The sequence below is a fragment of the Drosophila elegans genome, unplaced genomic scaffold (assembly GCF_018152505.1).
Source record: "Drosophila elegans isolate 14027-0461.03 unplaced genomic scaffold, ASM1815250v1 contig_524, whole genome shotgun sequence".
Lineage (NCBI taxonomy): Eukaryota > Metazoa > Arthropoda > Insecta > Diptera > Drosophilidae > Drosophila > Drosophila elegans.
This window is the reverse complement of record NW_024545907.1, coordinates 275,010-294,223: the sequence shown is the minus strand read 5'-3', so window position 1 is coordinate 294,223 and position 19,214 is coordinate 275,010. Positions and strand designations below refer to the sequence as shown.

Here is a 19,214-nt window from a genome sequence, read left to right as displayed (position 1 = left end):
GTTTATTTTAGGTTTATTGCTTTCGGTCGTGCGAGCTTCAAGAGAATAACCGTTTTTTTCTAGGAACGGAGAGACGGTGCTGTTGCCATTGGCGAGAGCTCGGCCTCCACACCTTACAAACAAAGTACCGCTTTTTGTAGCAATATTTTGTTTTGTTTAGGGGTAGAGTCAAAAAAAAACATGGAAGGAAGCTCGGTAACTCATGAGGCCACTCTTAAACCAAGAGGGCATCAAGTACATTTTTAGATTTAAGGGGGTAAGTGGCCGAAGACGTTTAAAACAAGGAAGGAAGTTCAGCAAGCTATTTCGAAAGCTAAATCTCTTGAAAACGTTAATATTATGATTTATTTGCGTGTATGTTTAAAAACATTGAAGCTATGATGATTTGCAGCTTAATTATTCGATAGTTTCTATGGCAGCTTTAAGATTGTTCCTATGGGAGCTATATGCTATAGTCGTCCGATTTTGATGAAATTTAAAACGTAATTCTGAAATATTCAACCATTACTATATCTCGAAGAACTAAAATATAAATTAAAAAACACCAAAGTTATAATTTTTTTTATTTATTTTTCCGATTGTTTCAATGGGAGCTATATGCTATAGTCGTCCGATCCGGCTCCTTCTTTTATGAAATTGCCAAACCGTCTCAGCCCAGGCTCGTGCATGATACTCCAAATTCTCATCCAAAAGACGCAAAAGTAATTTAAAAAGATTTTTTTGTTGACAGGCGCCATTCGAGACGAAGTTTCTCAGGTTTTGCAAGAGGCAGGATTTAACGTGGCAAAGTGGCAGATTTTTATAATCGTGTCAATTTGATGCTACATTGTTGAGAATTATTTCTTGTGGACAGTCTGCAAAATCGATTTGCACTGGATTAAAACACATCCTTCATCGTTGTCGGTTTTAATTTCAGCCAGGGTCGCAGAGGCTCAGGATTGTAGGGAGAAAGCAATTTGGTATCTGTAGTCATTGATAATTCATTATTTTTGTTAAGACAAGAATTTAACGTGCTTGCGACAAAGGAAGTTACCTAAATTAAATTAATTCTAGAAGAAAGCAAAGCTACAGTTGGTGCTGTGAGAATCTTAAAATCGTAAGGAGAGCTGAACAGCAACAGCTCAGGAAGGAATAAAAGTCAGCCAGGTCAAGCGGAGATACCGTGAACTAAAGGTACCTAGATGCACATTGAACACTCATAGGGCAAGAGCAAGAAGGTCAAAGGGTAAAAGGGAAAAAGGTAAAGTAAAGATCGCAAATTCGAAACGTCAAATGATGACAAGGCTGAGGATACAACGGTAATATCCAATGGTGCTAGGTCGTGGCTAACTCGAACTCAAAGAGCCCTCGCGAGCCGCGAAAACACCCTTGCGTTTTATTTTCGCTCAATATAAATTTCTTAGACGAACCCTCAACCTCTTTGAACTAGCCGCGCGTTTACGTAGCGTGTGAGATGTACTTAATAAGGTTGTTACAGTGTTGTGGGCGCGGCATGCACACCCTATTTTCTCTTTATTTTACTCGTTACTCGTAGAGTGATACAGGTAGAAGGAAGCGTTTCCGACCATATAAAGTGTGTATATTTTTGAGCAGGATCAATAGATAAATCGGCGAGATCTCAGAGACTATAAAAGCTAGAGATGGAGATGGAACAGATGGCGCGGTATATGAAAGCGATTCAGTCCCTGAAAGTATCTATGGAGTAGGATCAATAGCCAAGTCGATCTAGCCATATCCGCCTGTTTGTCTGACTGTCCAAACGTATTAACGTCCAAATCTCGGAAAGTATAAAAGCTAGAGATTCGTTAGAATTATTTTTTTAAAAGCTATGAAGTATTAAGTCCTCTGCCGCTGCTCTGCCCACAAAAAAATTTCCTATGCTCATTATGGCCGTGGTTATCTCTGAAGTAGAGAGACATAACAAAAGAACTCCATGTGTTGGCAATGCAGTTCGACAAATGGCACCACATAGACCCCGATTGTTCTCAGGGGGAAAAAGGGTAACGGGTATCTAATAGTCGGGGAATACGACTATAATAGAAATAATAGCACGATTTGAAATCGACCGTTTGTCCTTTAAGGTCTACACACGAACATAACCAAAAACAAGAAAGGAAGCAAACTTCGACAAGCCGAAGTTCATATACCTTTAAATATTCTTGAAAACATTAAATTTATGATTTACTTGCGTATATGCTTAAAAACATTGAAGCTATGATGATTTGCCCAATTATTCGATTGTTCCTATGGCAGCTATATATTAAATTAAAAGCATAATTCTGAACTGTCAAATTATTAATAAGTCAAAAATAATTTAAAAAAAAAAACACAAAATAGAAAAGTTACATTTAAAACAACAAATTTTGTTTTAATATTTTTATTGTTCCCATGGGAGCTTTTGATTTCCGCTCAATTTTAATTAAATTGAAACCGTATTTCTAAAATATATAACCATTACTATATGTCAAAGAACTAAAAAAAAATTAAACACAGCAAACTTGAAATTTTTTTTCATTTATTTTTCCGATTGTTCCTATATGCTATAGTTGTCCGATTCGGCTGTTAAGACTTATGTACTACCTGCACGAATACAAAAACACACATGTATAATTATATCCGTTTCTACGCAAACAGTCTCTCAGTTTTAAAGCTATCTGCATGAAACTTTCCGAAAAGTTGCCTCTATATTGCAGGTAGTATACAAGCCGGAACGAGCCGGATCAGACGAATGTAGCATATAGCTCCCATGGGAACAATCGGAAAAATAGATGAAAAAAATTATATCTAGGCTGTTATTTAATTTTAATTTGTATTTTTATTTGTATTTTAATTCTATTCAAATCGGACGACTGTATCATATAGCTCCCGTAGAAGCAATCGGAATATTAAAAAAATAAAAAAAAGGGAACTTTTCTAATTTTAAAAATTTTTAAGTAATTATTTTGGACTAATTTGGTGGCTCAGATTTACGCATTTAATTGTATTCAAATCGGAAAACGATATCACATAGGTGCCATGGGAACGACCGAATAATTGAGCTGAAAATCATCCTAACTTCATTGACTTTCAACACCCACGCTTATAAATCGAAATTGAAATGTTATCAAGAATATTTAATGTTTGCAATAGCTGCAAGCTGCTCCCTTTCCTGTTTAATTTTTCTTTTAGTTCTTCGAGGTATACCAATGGTTTGTTAATTAAATTTTGCGGCTAAAATTTAATTAAAAGCGGACGACGATATCACATAACACCCATTAAAACAATCGCAATATTAGAAAAACAAGAAAGGAAGCAAACTTCGGCAAACCGAAGTTCATATACCCTTGCATCTATTGCGAAAATTAAATATTCTTGAAAACATTAAAATTATAGTTAACTTGCGAATATGTTTAAAAACGTTGAAGCTACGATGATTTGCAGCTCAATATTTCGATAGTTCCTATGAAATTTAATTTAACTTAAACTGGAATTCTGAAATATTGAACCATTACTATATGTCGAAGAACTAAAAAATAAAATTTCTCCGATTGGAGCTGAATGCTACAGTCGTCTGACCCGGCTCGCTCCGACTTATGTACTACCTGCAATAGAAAGACAACTTTTGGAAAAGTTTCATGCAGATAGCTTTAAAACAGAGAGACTAGTCTGCGTAAAAACGGACAGACGAACAGACGGGCGTAGCTAGATCGACTTTCCTAGTAATGCTGATCAAGAATATATACCACATATTTTATAGGGTCGGAAACGTCTCCTTCACTGTGTTGCAAACTTCTGACTGAAATTATAATATCCTCTGCAAGGGTATAAAAATTGATCGCACACTGTACAATTTCTCCATGAGTGCAATAAACCTCATCCGAACGTACCTTTCGAATAAGTTGCACGCAATGGTCTCCGGGTCCTAATTCATAATTTCTGCCTCTCGCCCAGGGAGTCCCACAAGACTCAGTTTTAGGTCCACAACTTTTCTCGTTATATGTAAATGTAGGGAGATCATCTATTTCTAATTGTGATTAGTATTAGCAAGTATGAAATTATACAACCCTTCGAAATCGAAATGCCTATTAATTAACAAAAAATCAATTCACTTAAGCCAAAATAAAATGTAAACAATCGGTTGTTATCTATTGTTCCCTTTTTGGCAGTTATATACCTATTGTGGCCCTCTGGTGGTTGTTGCTCTTTGTATCCGAATGAAAATACATTGTCTGTGTCGTTCCAACATATATTATATTACAACGATTTAATTTACGAAAAGTAATTTAAATAAATAAATCTGCCAAAAAGCTGGTAGCATCATCACCCGCATTATTTCAACATTGTGTAACGGAATTTAAATATTTGGGTTTTGCGACGCCATAAGCATGAAAAAGCAAAGAGAGAAAGCAATTGCGCAATATGTTTTAAATTTAGAGCGCTATTTGCTATTGGAATCACCTATCAAAGTATATTAAATGTATTAGAAACGAAAACAAAACTTTTAAATTAATTGAAAAGCACAAGCTAATTTTAAATTTTATTTAAATTTTTTACATTTAAATTCGTTTCTTAACTTTACTTATATCATGAAACCAATTAAATATGTTTATCTGTAAAGCTTTTATCCGAAGGTCTAAATAATTATTGTTCTTGTAATGTAGTGTAATTGTACTTTAGTTTTTAAGTTATTTTATAAAAACCATAAAGAGACAGATGAAAGTCAAAAAGACACCGTCTTATAAAAAAAATCTATGTATTTACTAAGATATTTTTTTGTTTTTTTTTTGTCTGCATTGTTTTATTTATTTGTTGAATCTTCTTCTTAAGGGACTTATAACAAATTATAACATCTCAAGGGGGAAGTACACGTAGAGGCCGAAAAAAAGTGTTTTATGCGATTTTTTTTTGGAAAAACGTACGTCATATATATTTAGGGCAATGTATGAAGAAAAAAAAATTACATTATGAAAAATGGAAAATTAAATGATTTATAAAGGTTCCCGCAAGTCGTTTCGCCGTTGACATCGAAATTGGTGTAGGAAATCCTGACTGCAATCATCATAAAATAAAAGTAATTCCGCTGCATAGGGTTTTTAATAGTCGGTTTTCTACGATTTTTGAAAAATTTCAACATTTACCTTCACAAGACAGAAAGCAAACTTCGGCAAGCCGAAGTTCATATACCCTTGCAGCTATTGAAAAAATTATATATTCTTGAAAACATTAAAATTATGATTTACTTGCGTATATGTTTAAAAACATTGAAGCTATGATGATTTGCAGCTCAATTATTCGATGGCAGCTATATGATATCGGTTTCCGATTTTAATAAAATTAAAAACGTAATGCTGGACTGTAGAATTATTAATAAGTCGAGAAAAATTTTAAAACTAAATTACAAAATAGAAAAGTTACATTTACATTGTAGTCGTCCCATTATGATTAAATTAAAACCGTAATTCTAAAATATTTAACCATTACTATATGTCGAAGAACTTAAAAAAAAATTAAAAAACAGCAAAATTATAATTTTATCTGCAATTGGAAGACAACTTTTGGGCAAGTTTCATGCAGATAGCTTTAAAACTGAGAGACTCGTTTGCGTAGAAATGGACGGACAGACAGACTGAAGGACATGACTAGTTGGACGCTATTCGCCATATCTTCCATAATATTTAAGATCGGCTTTTTAAATTGTGCATGAATTTTCTTGAAGCGTATACTTATCGATTAAGACAATAAAAAATATTAAATTTTTATACCCTTGCAGAGGGTATTATAATTTCAGTCAGAAGTTTGCAACGCAGTGAAGGACACATCTCCGACCCTATAAAGTATATATATTCTTGATCAGCATCACTAGGATCGGACGACTATAGCATATAGCTTCCATAGGAACTATCGGAAAAATAAATAAAAAAAAATTATAACTTTGGTGTTATTTAATTTATATTTTAGTTCTTCGAGATATAGTAATGGTTGAATATTTCAGAATTACGGTTTAAATTTCATCAAAATCGGACGACTATAGCATATAGCTCCCATAGGAACAATCATAAAAATAATATAAAAAAAAATGTTAGCTTTGGTGTTTTTTAATTTTTTTTTAGTTTTTCGAGATATAGTAATGGTTAAATATTTCAGAGTTACGGTTTAAATTTCATCAAAATCGGACGACTATAGCATATAGCTCCCATAGGAACAATCGTATAGCTGCCATAGGAGCTATCGAATTATTCAGCTGCAAGTCATCATATCTTCAATGTTTTTAAACATACACGCAAGTAAATCATAATTTTAACGTTTTCAAGAGTATTTAGTTTTTGAAATAGCTGCAAGGGTATATGAACTTCGGCTTGCCGAAGTTTGCTTCCTTCCTTGTTTTAAACGTCTTCGGCCACTTACCCCCTTAAATCTAAAAATGTACTTGATGCCCTCTTGGCTTAAGAGTGGCCTCATGAGTTACCGTGCTGGTAAGTCATTTCTTCTTAGGCGGATTTGGGTTCTTGTGCGTGCTAGCTGGTTTGAGTGCGTTGATAAATCGAAGATGTATTTGGCTTGTAGTTGGGCAATTTCTTCTTTTACTAACGGGATAATTAGGTCTCTGTGGATGCCTATGTGCGGATGTTCCAGGGCGCTGCGGTTATAGTTTTTATTTCACTTTTGACTGTGCTTTTTGGCTCAGCTCTATATTGTTGGCATTGCCCCATAGCTCACAGCCAGACCGGATTTATAACAGTTTTGTAGAGCATAACTTTGTACTCTAACCTTAGTAGGTGGTATAAATACGTTATTGAGTGATAATTGTGAACAATTTTTTTTGTTAAACTTAAAGGTAATGTGCTTGCTTTTTTGCTCGTTCACTTTTATGCGCCAATCATAAACTATTTTTCCAATTGGGGTAGGGGATATTAATTGTGAAGCCAGAAGTGGACATATGAGCTGTGTCTAAAATAGCTGTGTCGTCGGCGAACGTGAATGTCTTTTGTCGCTGGATCGTGGGTATATTTTCCGTATAAAGGTAATCATGCCGCGATGCCAAACTCATCAATTCTCCCTTTGTTCAAAAGCAATTATATTGACTTGTTCAATGCTATTCTCTAAATCCAAATTAATGATCCGGAATGGGTTGAAATGTGGCATAACACGTTAAATAATTCCCTTTTTTTTAGATAGGCATAAGAGGAGCCTAATGGACTTGTATGATCGGTCTTGTCCTGGCTTTGGAATCATAATTATAATACATTTTTTCCATTGTTGTGGAAAGTGACACAATTTCGATATGGCATTAAAATCTGGCAGTTGTTATCACATTGAATGGGATTCTGTCAAGCCCAGGAGATTTTTTTGGCTTCAGATGTTCCTTGGTGACCTTGGAGATTTCATTATTACGGAATGAGGTGGGGTGTGCTCGCCTTGTTTTAGTGTAGGTACTGTGCAGTGTCTGCAGCTCCACTTGGTTTAAAAACGTTCAAAATGTGTTTTGCGAAAAAATGTACTACTTCTGCATCGCTGTTAGCCCAAGATCTATCTCAGTCTCCCAGCAGCTTCAGCTGAAATCGGCGGGCTTAAATTAAGATGAGCTTTCCAGAGCGGAAATTTGATGTTCGTAAGTGATAATTTTTGAATTTTAGTTTTTCTTGTCTCAATATTCCAGAAAGCTTGCGTGTTGCAGCTCCTTGTTTTTCGTGAGATGCTTACCTACTGCATTTTTCCTGACTTATTGCTCAATATAATTGTTGATGTGATTTCTTTGAGCTGAAATTGCACTTTTCGGTGTTGCGTTACTTGCAATAGATACAAGTAGTGCTTTTGTACTGCGTCATCTATGGCCTTAGTGCTGTTGATGATTCTAGGTTGATGTGTGAACTCATATAATTTTTGTTTTTTAGCCAATTCGTTCTATTCGTTGTTTAAAACTGTGTGTTTTTGGATAACTGAGATCGATCAAGGAGATGGTTATATAATAAGTCAGATCGACTTTCGGCATCAATGAGATTAACGATGGCGAAGTCAATTATATCTGTTTATTTATTCGGGTCAATAAGCCAGTAATCGAGAAAAAGTCAATTTTAATACTTTATTGGATTTACCAACTATATAGGTAGTACGCTAGGAGAAGATTGTTTTTTCTACTATTCTTACCAACTTACCAGTACCATTATAGATTAACCAACTGGTTGTTCTGCGCCATAAAATATATAATTTTTAGAGTAGAAATTTCTTAATACGTTTCTGAGATTAACATGTTGTTAATTTTCATCTGGTGTTTGAATTCCAAAAGCAAATTCATAGACAGGACATTATTTATTAAACTGGTTTGTAAGTATTTGGATCAGGTGATTTTGATTCCTCATAAGCTCCGACATAGTTGTCTGCATGAATGTCATAAAAATCGTTAGGCCTGTTTCTTTGCCATTTGGCATTTTTAAAGTGTTTTGTTTTTCGCTGTTTGCATCTGGTACATAAGCTGTTGTTGTGATTGGAACCCTACCTGGTCTTGGGGCAGTGTATAATGGCATTACTGCGTTTAGGAGCCTTGTGCGCCATTTATTTTACTTTAGTACTATTTACGTTCTTATTATTCTTATTCTTAAGCAATTGGGAAGTTCGTTCCATTATCGAATTACAAAAATGAAAATTGTTTTTCAGAAAAAGCTCTTCTGTGTCTCGTGCACATAATATTATTTGTTCGTCTAGAAGTGATAAACTACAATTTTTTGTGAAGGTATTCAGATTCTTTTTATTAAATGCCAATAATGCCCTGAATCAGATCCTTGATTAAGGATCAAATTCAAATATCTTGTATGATAACCGAGATATCTGATCTCTACGTCTTACATTAAACACATATCTGACCGTATTACCCGTAGAATAATTTCAATGTCAAAAACGTCTTTTAAATATAATTGCGTGTGTTAAAGCGACCTTAGAGAATCATTTGTTTTTCCAAAAGCTTGGTTTATATGGTCGCCCCAAGTGAGTTTTTTGTTGCGTATGATAACCAGTTTGTTTGTCTTTTCGTCTTATTGTATCTCCTCATTATCAAGTACTAAAGTTGTTAGGGCAGTTGTGTTAATTACTTTTTTATAAGTCGCAAGACAATTTAACTTTATTGGATTTATTTGTAGCCCATTCAGTTTCGAGCATTTGTTTATGACAGACAATTCTGCATTCGACATTACTACGCATTCATTTAATCTACACAAAGGACGTGATACACACATTTTTACGTCATCAGCATACATTTTGACTTTACAAGAAGACACTATATTTGGAATCTCATTATCATACATATAGATTATCAGTGGTCCTACAAGTAATCCCTGTGGAACTCCTCTGGAGAGCTGCTCAAAGTTGGAGAGTGTGTAACTATGTCCTAACGTCTGAAAACAAAATAGAACGTAACAACTTTTCTGATGTTATAAGAAAATTGAACATTTTTATAAATATGAACACAAAATATCGTAGCTCACAGTATCAAAGTTTTGCTAAAATTTAGAAATGTGAAAAAGATTATTTTTCCTTCCTTATATAAGGTCTAGTAAAGAGTAATCCATTATTTGAACACTATTTAAGTACTCTGTATCTCGCGTTGTATAAGTCCGATTTAATTTTAGTAGGTCGCGTTAGAATCTGGTGAATTCGGTGTTGTTGGATGGTATTGGTGCTGTTTTTAGCCAAATGGTCACGGATAACGCGATCCATTTTTTGTATGAAATACAGTTCTTTTGGCACCAACTTTGCAGCGACGCGTCTGAAACCCAAATCATTAACAAAAATATCTTGAACGGTTCCAAAAGCAATGTCCAACTCCTCTGCCATCTCTCTAATAGTCAATTTGCGGTTTATGGCCATCCAGTCTTTGATTTTGCCGATGTTTTCGTCCGTTTTCGAAGTGAATGGCCTGCCAGAACGGTCATCATCGTTGAAGGAATTTGGCCACTTTTGAACCGTCCATGCCACTCGCAAACTGTTGTTAGTTTCAAAGCATTGTCACCATTTCGGTTTCCAACATTTCCAAAGTAGTTAAAACACTAATTTCATTTTTAACACGAAATTTAATGCAAATTCGTTGCTCTTGTTTTCTATCCATTTTTTAAAATCAAAAAATCGAAGACACGCTCAAAGGTTAATGTAAACAACACAACGTAACTTTGACAAATGTCAATCGATGACGCTGAAAATTGGCGGGAATATAAACAACAGTTCTACCAATCTGGGAAAAAATTTATTGAAATCGTCACACGGTGGCAAAGGGAGTATGCCGAAATCTGTGGCAAAAGAATTCCCTTTATATGAAAAACTAAAAAAAACTTGGAATCTATAAACGAACTATATAATAAGGAAATAATTTGAGCGAAGCCTAGTTTTGGAAGAGAGAGGGGGAGAGTTGTGAAACCTGACTTCGTTTTTTTGAGTGAGCGCTGTAAGTTCATCCGTCTGCTCAAATCGAAAGCTCTCCTCCAGTGCAGCGCACGTGAACTAAACCTCCGCGAGTAAATACGCCACCAATCGTTTTTAGGTTTTTCAGGCGCATTGCTTCTTTGAAGATTAGATATTGTTCTTTCAAGAGCTGCTCACTTACGTAGACCGTAGCGCTCCAGTCAAAACCCATCATCTTCAATTGTAATTGTTGTTTTTTCGCTCGCCGATAAAACCGTGATTGATTGCAGTGTAATACATGTAATTTTTATAGCCGGGTCTACGGACGAGCTTTGCGGTTTTCGCATTCGGCAAATTCTCGGCGGCGGAGTAAGTGTCAGTGAAAAACATAACTAATTAAACAGTGTTGTTAAGTTTTCACCCTCCTTAAAGGAAACTCCATGCAATCGGAAGTCGTATACCACTTTTATTCTGCCATTTGCTGCATTTAAAGGATTATGTACTATAAGAATTAAAAAAAATTGAATAAATATTTTTAATAACACTAAGTCTCAAAATACAATTAAGAGATACTTTAGGTTAGGTTAGGTTAGGTATGGCCGCAAAGGCCCTTTGGGATGCTATATAATCTCTGAGGTCAGTCCCTAACCTCGTTACAGGGTTGTCTTCTCGAACCATCTGGTATGATGCAAGAATCGTGAATGATCGGCCAGTTTGATGTGCGGTATAGCTTTAAGGTTGGGCAAGGTATAGCTTCCTAGGTGTAGGAATCTTTTTTGGGTGTGTGTAGGACACAGACACAGGAGGTGGTGTATGGTTTCCTCCTTGTCTATCTGCTTGCAACTACGGCAGAAGTCATGGTGTTGGACTCTTAACCTTCGCGCACGATTGCCTATGAGGCAGTGTCCTGTAAGTGCGCCGATAAGGTGCACTGTATGAGTGCCCATGTTCTTTTGGAGTTACGTGTGGGCCAAGTAAGATTGAGTGCCATCTGCTATCAAAAAGACTGGTAAGGGTTTGTTTCAATATCAGCTTACAAGTGGTAATGGGCATGCCCACCGTGGCCTTCTCGGGAAGAATATCGGCGATCGTCCCTTGTCTAGCCAGCTCGTCAGCTACGCAATTGCCTACAATGTCGCGGTGACCAGGCACTCATATAAGGTGGATTCTGAGATGGTTGGCCATTTCGTTAAGAGGTTTTCGGCACTCAGTTATGGTTGCTGAGGTGGTTTTGAAGGAGTCAAGGGCCTTAAGTGCTGCTTGTCTATCTGAGAGCAGGTATATGTCACTGTTATGGATTGCCATTACCTCCACCTGGAATAAAAAAAGATACTAATATGTGAACAAATTCTAAGGTCAATTTTAAAGTTCAGATCGTACACTATATCCCATAGCTTTTATAGGAACAATCGGTAAAAAATGGGAAAAAAAATTATAACTTTTTTGATTTTTACATTTTAAGATTTATTTAAGATTTAGCAATAGTTTAATATTCCCGAGTTTCGGTTTTAATATTATTAAAATCGGACAACTATATCATATATCTTTCATTGATACGTCACAGAACAGAACGCAAACGTGAAAATTGGCACTCCTAAGGAAATAATAAGCTATTATTTTAAAGAAAAGAATATAAACACAAAACATAACACAAAAATAACAACAAACGACAATACAAACCAACAAACGGCAACAAACTACAACAAGGTTACCTTTTTGTATAATTCGGCAACTTTCGGCACTTGAATTAAACATTCTTATGTTCTTAAAATGCTTAAGAATATTATACATAAAGATTTGTTTGTCACAAAGAATGCCATCACAACGAAATCTCTAACCAAACACAAAAAAGACAAACCAAGAAAGATCACAATTATGTACTATATTGATTTACATAAAACACAACACATACTACATGTACTTTTTGTTGTTAAATGGAAGTTAATACCTTTATTTATAATACTGAGCACTTTCATTGCACTGAAACTTGTTTTTAATAAGCTTAAAAAAATTTTTTAAGGAGCGCTTTCCTTGCACGTTGCTTACGCTGAAATACCCAATGAAAATCATGCTTTCAATGCTATTCTTGAAGAGGACAGATAGAGCAAAACAAACAGATGAATAAATTCAAGTAGCAAGACCAATTATAAATAAGAATTGGTACATTTAAAAAATAAATTTTGACTTTGATTATATTATTTATGGCCTATGGAACCGACCACTGTGCGTTGAGCGGTTCGTGAGTCGATCTCTTACCGAACCTCGCACGATGAGAGAAACAAGTGATGCTCGAACAGAGAGATTTACTAAAAAACCGATTGACTGAAAAAGTCAACGCAAAAGGTCTTTTATACGAACAATGCAATCGGTTGCTCTCGGACTTTTGGCTTAAAATCTGAGTCAAGAATACTTATTTTCTTTTTATACCCTTGCAGAGGGTTTTATAATTTCAGTCAGAAGTTTGCAACGCAGTGAAGGAGACATCTCCGACCCTATAAAGTATATTTATTCTTGATCAGCTTCACTAGGCGAGTCGATCTAGCCATGTCCGTCTGTCCGTCCGTCTGTCCGTCCGTTTCTACGCAAACTAGTCTCTCAGTTTTAAAGCTATCTGCATGAAACTTTCCCAAAAGTTGTCTTTCTACTGCAGGTAGAAAGGTTTTTTGACATATAGTAATGGTTAACTATTTCAGAATTACGTTTTAAATTTCATCAAAATCGGACGATTATATCATATAGCTCCCATAGGAACAATCGGAAAAAAATGAAAAACAAGAAAGGAAGCAAACTTCGGCAAGCCGAAGTTCATATACCCTTGCAGCTATTGCAAAAATTAAATATTTTTTAAAACATTAAAATTATGATTTACTTGCGTATATGTCTAAAAACATTGAAGCTATGATGATTTGCAGCTCAGTTATTTAATAGTTATTTTATATATATTTTTATTATTTCTATGGGAGCTATCTGATATAGACGTCCGATTTTGATAAAATTTAAACCATAACTCTGAAATATTTTACCATTACTATATGGCGAAGAACTAAACAGAACTCAACGCATTCTCTTCAATAAACAACTTTCCTCCATCGTAAATGTTTTTTCTGGTGTCCCCCAAGGAAGCAATCTGGGTTCTCTACTTTTCGTTGTTTGCATTAAGGATCTTCTTAAAGTGATGTTTTCCGAATCTAAAAATTTGCTTATCATTCTCTGACCAAATCTTACACCTTCGCTTCAATCTGACTTAGATCAATTACAATTATGGTTTTCTAACAACTTTCTGTTTTTAAGCCATGCAAAATGCAAATCGATGTCATTTTATCGGTCTTCAGCTCACATATACTTTAACAGACTTGAAAACTACACTTTCGAACGTGCTACCCCAGTAAATAGTATAGGTGTTCTTCCAAGAAGTTTGACAATCCGTACACAAAAAAAAATTTGTAAATTTATATATTCGCTCTATTTTGTAAAATAAGCCTTAATATATTGATCACCTAAAAAAAATTTTGAACCCATTTTAAAAGCACTTTTAATTATTGGAATTGGGTGAGGCATATTCCACCTTATTCATCAAGATTAAAATTAAATGATATTTAGTCCATAAAACATCATAAAATGTGAAGCGGAGTCAGTTTTTTGCATAAGATTCTTATAGGTAAGGTGAACTCTTCCCTTCTCCTAAGCTATATTGACATCGCTGTTCCTTCTAGATTTACTCGAACATATTCACTTGCCAATTTGTAGTTTCAGATTTGCCCTCCACGAGCTCCTTCGGGCGCTTTGTAATGTATATTTTTTTTATTATTTTATTTAAATGAAGCTTAAGTATATGCCACGACAAATAAATGGTGGCAAAAATAGATGAAGGTATGATGAAAAAAAGGAGAGTAAGAGCAACCATGTCCGGAAATCATCTGCGCGGTCTAGAAATCCTCCTGTCCGTATTTTTTATTTAGCCAAGGAGCTTTGCTGGGAATTAACCAGTGGACCTCTCGTGTTGGCCATCATTCTTGAGATGGCTGCAGTAACCATGGACGCTACCCTCTCGGCACAGGTATTTCCGTCTCCGATTGTGCTGTAATCGTATACGGGATACAATCACATTGACGTTCAAGGTGTGAGCTCTGTAGGACGTTTGCCGGCTATTTGGAGTTGAAGCTGTTCCCCGTCTCGGTGATGACCGCCGACCTTGTGGTCAGCTCGAGGACTCCATGTGTCCACAGCTCCATATGGCTGCGCCAGCATCAGCTCTCTGTTTTATACCCTTAAATATTATTTACAGAATCTAAATTTTTATTTATTTGCGTTATGATGATTCTAAGCTTAATTGTTCGGTCGTTCCTAAAATCATAAATAGAAAAATTACAAATTTTAAAAAATTTGTTTCTTCTTATTTTGTTTTCATGGGAGCTATATGCTATAGTCTGCCGATATTAACAAAATAAAACCGTAATTCTGATATTTCAAACCATTGTTATTTGTCGAAGAATTTTTTTAGAGGATACTTAATGGTTTTTGTGTTGTCTCAGCGGGTTTAAAGCGCTGACCAAGCTGTAATTTGACGAAAAAGTTGGAAGCGCACAAACTCACACATGGAAAACGTTTGCGAATGTATTGTGTAAAGCCTATAAACGAATTCTAAATATAGAATATCTCTTTCTTTTTCGCTGGTGGTCAAACAGTGCTTCATGTTTTTCGAACTCCTTCTCCAGGTGGTTGATGACGATGCGTTCAAAGATTTTCTGGTTTGCATTGAGCAAACAAAGGTGTCTGTATGAAGGGTCGTTTTGCTTCTTTGGTTTCGGTATAAGCACGAGTCATTGCCGCTTTCAGCCCGGGGGAAAACGCGGGATGCAACGATGACATGCAGGGCAGTTTTGGGAATTTCATCTGGGACAGATGGAGTCCGCCGAAAACCGGTTCCACCGTGGGACCGGTCGCCTTGCATTTCCTCCTCGCGAGGTCGTTTCAATCGCTGCATCGCAGGCTTATTTAACCATGGCCGCTACCCTCTCGTCGCCATTGGTGCTGGTATCGTCCGTTCAAGGTGTGAGCTCTGTGGAACGTTTGCCGGCTATTTGGAGCGGGGGAGCTGTTCCCTGTCTCGGTGATGACCGCCGATACTCTGGACAGCTGAGTGATAGCGAAGGTCAGGTCAACAATTAGCTCCCGATCAGCCTTGCTAAACGAGCACCTATTCCCTTCTTTTTTTGCAGGCCGACATCCAGCGCAGCCAGGCATCCAGGACGATGGTTCCTCACTGCGTCGTTTTTTCGCTGCCCCATGCACCAGACCATGCGTTAAAATCCCCTGCAATTAAAACAGGCTATCTTCCACACAAGTCCTGGACGTTCTCGTGCTATGTGTCCCTGAAGACGTCTTCATGTACGATCGGGGCTATGTATTTAGCATCTTTATATGGTTACACTCTGGATTTTCGCCCTGGCGTAGCCTGTCCAGGATTCCATTTGCGTCATGTGTTCCAGGGGCTCTCCACAGCTCCACATGGCTGTGGCGCCAGTATCAGCGCTCTGTTGCCAGACACCTTCTGGTTTTGCCTAGTATGGTTCGCTGAGGATTGCTATCCCTACCCGCTTGTCGATCACCGTCTGCGAAGGCAGATCCTGAGCCGCTTTGTAATGGTTCAGGTTAAGCTGAAGAAACTTAACCATTCTGCCTTTTTTGCGGCAGACGACTCAACCAATCCTGATCTTGTCGCCGTCCTCTTCTGCGTATAGGGCTTGCAGGACCTCTTCGCCGCTGGTCATCTCACCCAGGTCGTGGATCTCCACTTCCACTGTCTCCTGCATGACTGTGCTATTATTTTATACAGGGTTTTCCCTAAGCAGCAGTTTAGTGAATAGGTCGATAAAAGGCGATATCGGTCTTATAAAACTTGAGTCTTGCCAAGTTAAAATTTTAAGACATGGTAAGCGCCCCATACTACACACGAAACACTTTTATTTTTCGAGATCTTAAAATTAATCCTATGTGTACATTTATCACTAACACAGCCTCCAGTTACAGAGCAAGACTTTCACATACAAATTGACAGGCCCTGACACTAGCCAGACCTATGGGCATAAGACGTCTTAAAAACAACATCCATCTGACAACTGGTTACTTGGTCGACCCCATAGTGGGAGAAACAAAGACAGCCACACTATCCATTTTTTTTGTGACTTTTTTTTGTACACTACTACCTGTTATTATAACTTGTGTGAAAGTAAATACAACCCGACAAACCAAAGGTTAATAGGTTCCTATTAAAATATCCGTTTCTGAATTAAAAAAAAACCTGAAATAATAAACGAATATTACCAAAGATTAGACAACTCATAGATAAGACATATCATTCAAAAATCGTGGTGAGTGGCGGATTCCAGAGGTTAAGCGTGTTCTTTGATGTTTTTTTAATCGTTTTTCAATAACATTACTAACTGTAAGGAAACATAACAAGTACATAAACAAAATTGCGCGTTTCAGTAGCTTTTTATACCCTTGCAGAGGGTATTATAATTTCAGTCAAAAGTTTGCCACACAGTGAAGGAGACATCTCCGACCCCATAAAGTATATATTCTTGATCAGCATCACTAGGAGCTATTCTCAAATAATTCAAAACAATTTTTTAGCCTTGTATATGTCAAGCGAAAAAACTCCGTCTTGCCTTCATCAGTACGATCAAACTGAACTGAGGCGTCTACTGATTCTGGAATCTCTGATTTATTTCTTCCAAACTACCTATAGTGCGGGTTATATTATAGCTATTATAAAAATTAAATATTCATTTACCCATTTCGAATTATATATGCTTATAAAACATTAATTCGATTATATTTCTGACTAAATTATTCGATCGTTTTCCGAATTTAATAAAATGAAAAGCCTAATTCTGAATTATTAACCCAATACTAAATTCAAAAGAATTTAAAAAAAAAAACAATACCATTTATTTTTAAATTATTTTTTCCGATTTTTCTAATGGGAGCTATATGATATAGTCGTCCAATTTTAAACAAATTTAAACCGCAATTATAAAAAAATAAACCATTACTACATATTGAAAAACTAAACTATTCTAAAACAGCAAAGTCCCGAAAAGTTTCCTGTCCAGTATTAGGCCGAGGTGTTTGGATTTTTTCGCTAAAGGCTAGGCGAATAGTACCAATTCCGTTATACCACTAACCATACAACATAAAAAACCCGAACGCACACGAAGTGCATGGACCTGCTGCTGTGAGAGCGGTGGACCTTCCGCGGTCCGTTTTTTTGTGTCCAAATGCGTCGTATGAAATGACCAGTCTATATGTTGTATGGTTAGTGGTTATACTTAGGTCCTAGTTCATACCCCAGTGCCCACCCGCATAGTGTTGACAGGGTTGTTTCCATAAGGCTGCAAAGTGTTTCTGGGAATTTACCTTGAATCAGAACTACTTCGTCGTCCGCACATTAACTCCTCCTCTTTTTAGGAGTTGTAGTAGTTGGTTGACTAGAGGGGAGGGCACTTCTTCCTAGCGTTAGCCGATCCCATAGTTGATCTCATTAAGGGGGTTCAACTTCAAGACTAGTCAGTGCTCGGTTGATTGCTTGTGTTGAAATCCCCTTCTATGTCTAAAAAAAGATTTTTGTCTTTTCGGAGAAATGGTTCTAATTTACTGTAGAAGTGTGGGTGTCTATTAGCCTTTCCAGGGTTTTTAGTAGGAACGAGGATAGACCTATCGGTCTAAAATCATTAGAAGATGTATGTGATGGCTTCCCAGGTTTTGAGATGAAGATTACTTTGACTTCGAGCCAGGTATGTGTTTGTTTCCTTTGCAGTTGTGCTGGGACTAAAAGGGCCTGAACTTGCTTATATCAAGATAACGTGCTCGTCGAGCAGGTTCGAGTTACTGAAGGTTGTTGTCTCCGGGGGGTTAGAGGGTGTCTTGTCTGATTTGTCGGTTTTTTTAAGGTATCCAATTTTGGTAGGAGACTTCGATAGAATCGGGTCTACTCCCTCCGTTTGGCCATTCTAATTTATTTTTTGTATAAGGGTATAAGGCTAGAGTTTTTGTGTTGTATCCCCAGTTGTTCATTTTCGCAGGGTTTGGACATGCTAGTCTATGGTGAGTTTTATGGATCGGTGGTCGGAGAAGGAGTGGTCATCCCCGACCCTCCAGGCTCCGATTTGGTCAATCAGTGTCTCAGAGGAAAGGGTAATGTCCAGAACTTCCCTTCTATTCTTGGTGATGAAGGTTAGGTCATTATCTTTGTTGTAGATATATAAATTTTACTGAAAGAGGTAATTAAATAGTAACTCACCCCTTTCATGTGTGTTTTTACTTCCCCATTGAATGTGATGTGCGTTTGCGTCACCTCCTATAATGAGTTCCTTTGTCGATGTAGATAAAAAGCTCTAGTCTCTAGCTCTAGTCTAACCGTTGTGTAGTCACCGTTGCTTAACTGAGGAAAAGGCGTTAAGGTATGACTTAATAACGATGCAGCTTCTAGGCTTGTCCTTAGTACTGTTGTAGAAAATGTGATATCTGGGGGTTGTAAGTCCACCGATTTTGATACCCACTATTTATAGAACTTTAATGAGGATTTCGTCTATTGCGCCTGTCTGCAGGTCCACTGGCTTTTGAGTGTTGCAAGTTTATTTGCAGGACCTGCATCAAGTGAGGTGATTGTGCTATGCTGGTTGGCCTCCATCTTCTCTGGTACGTCTGACAGTCTGCTCTGGGTGACGGCTAGTGAGTGCAGATATTTGAAAGACTTCACAAGTTATGTGTTGGTTCACACATTGCCTGTGTTAATTGTCTCCTCATCCTGCTCAGCTTCATCTTCGCTCGTCGCTGCCAGGTTG

General features: G+C 36.8%; 1 protein-coding gene and 1 long non-coding RNA gene across 2 annotated transcripts in view; one reads left to right on the top strand and one right to left on the bottom strand.

Moving 5' to 3' along the window:
* The window catches only part of LOC108149950 (sarcoplasmic calcium-binding protein, beta chain), a 216,450-nt gene that overhangs the window by 151,251 nt on the left and 45,985 nt on the right, over positions 1 to 19,214 (top strand). The window lies entirely within an intron of this gene.
* LOC108140943 lies at positions 10,911 to 17,845 on the bottom strand. The gene is made up of 3 exons (XR_001774197.2): positions 17,788 to 17,845; positions 11,425 to 11,679; positions 10,911 to 11,371 (listed from the first exon to the last, which is right to left on the bottom strand). It is a non-coding gene; the product is annotated as an uncharacterized LOC108140943 (long non-coding RNA).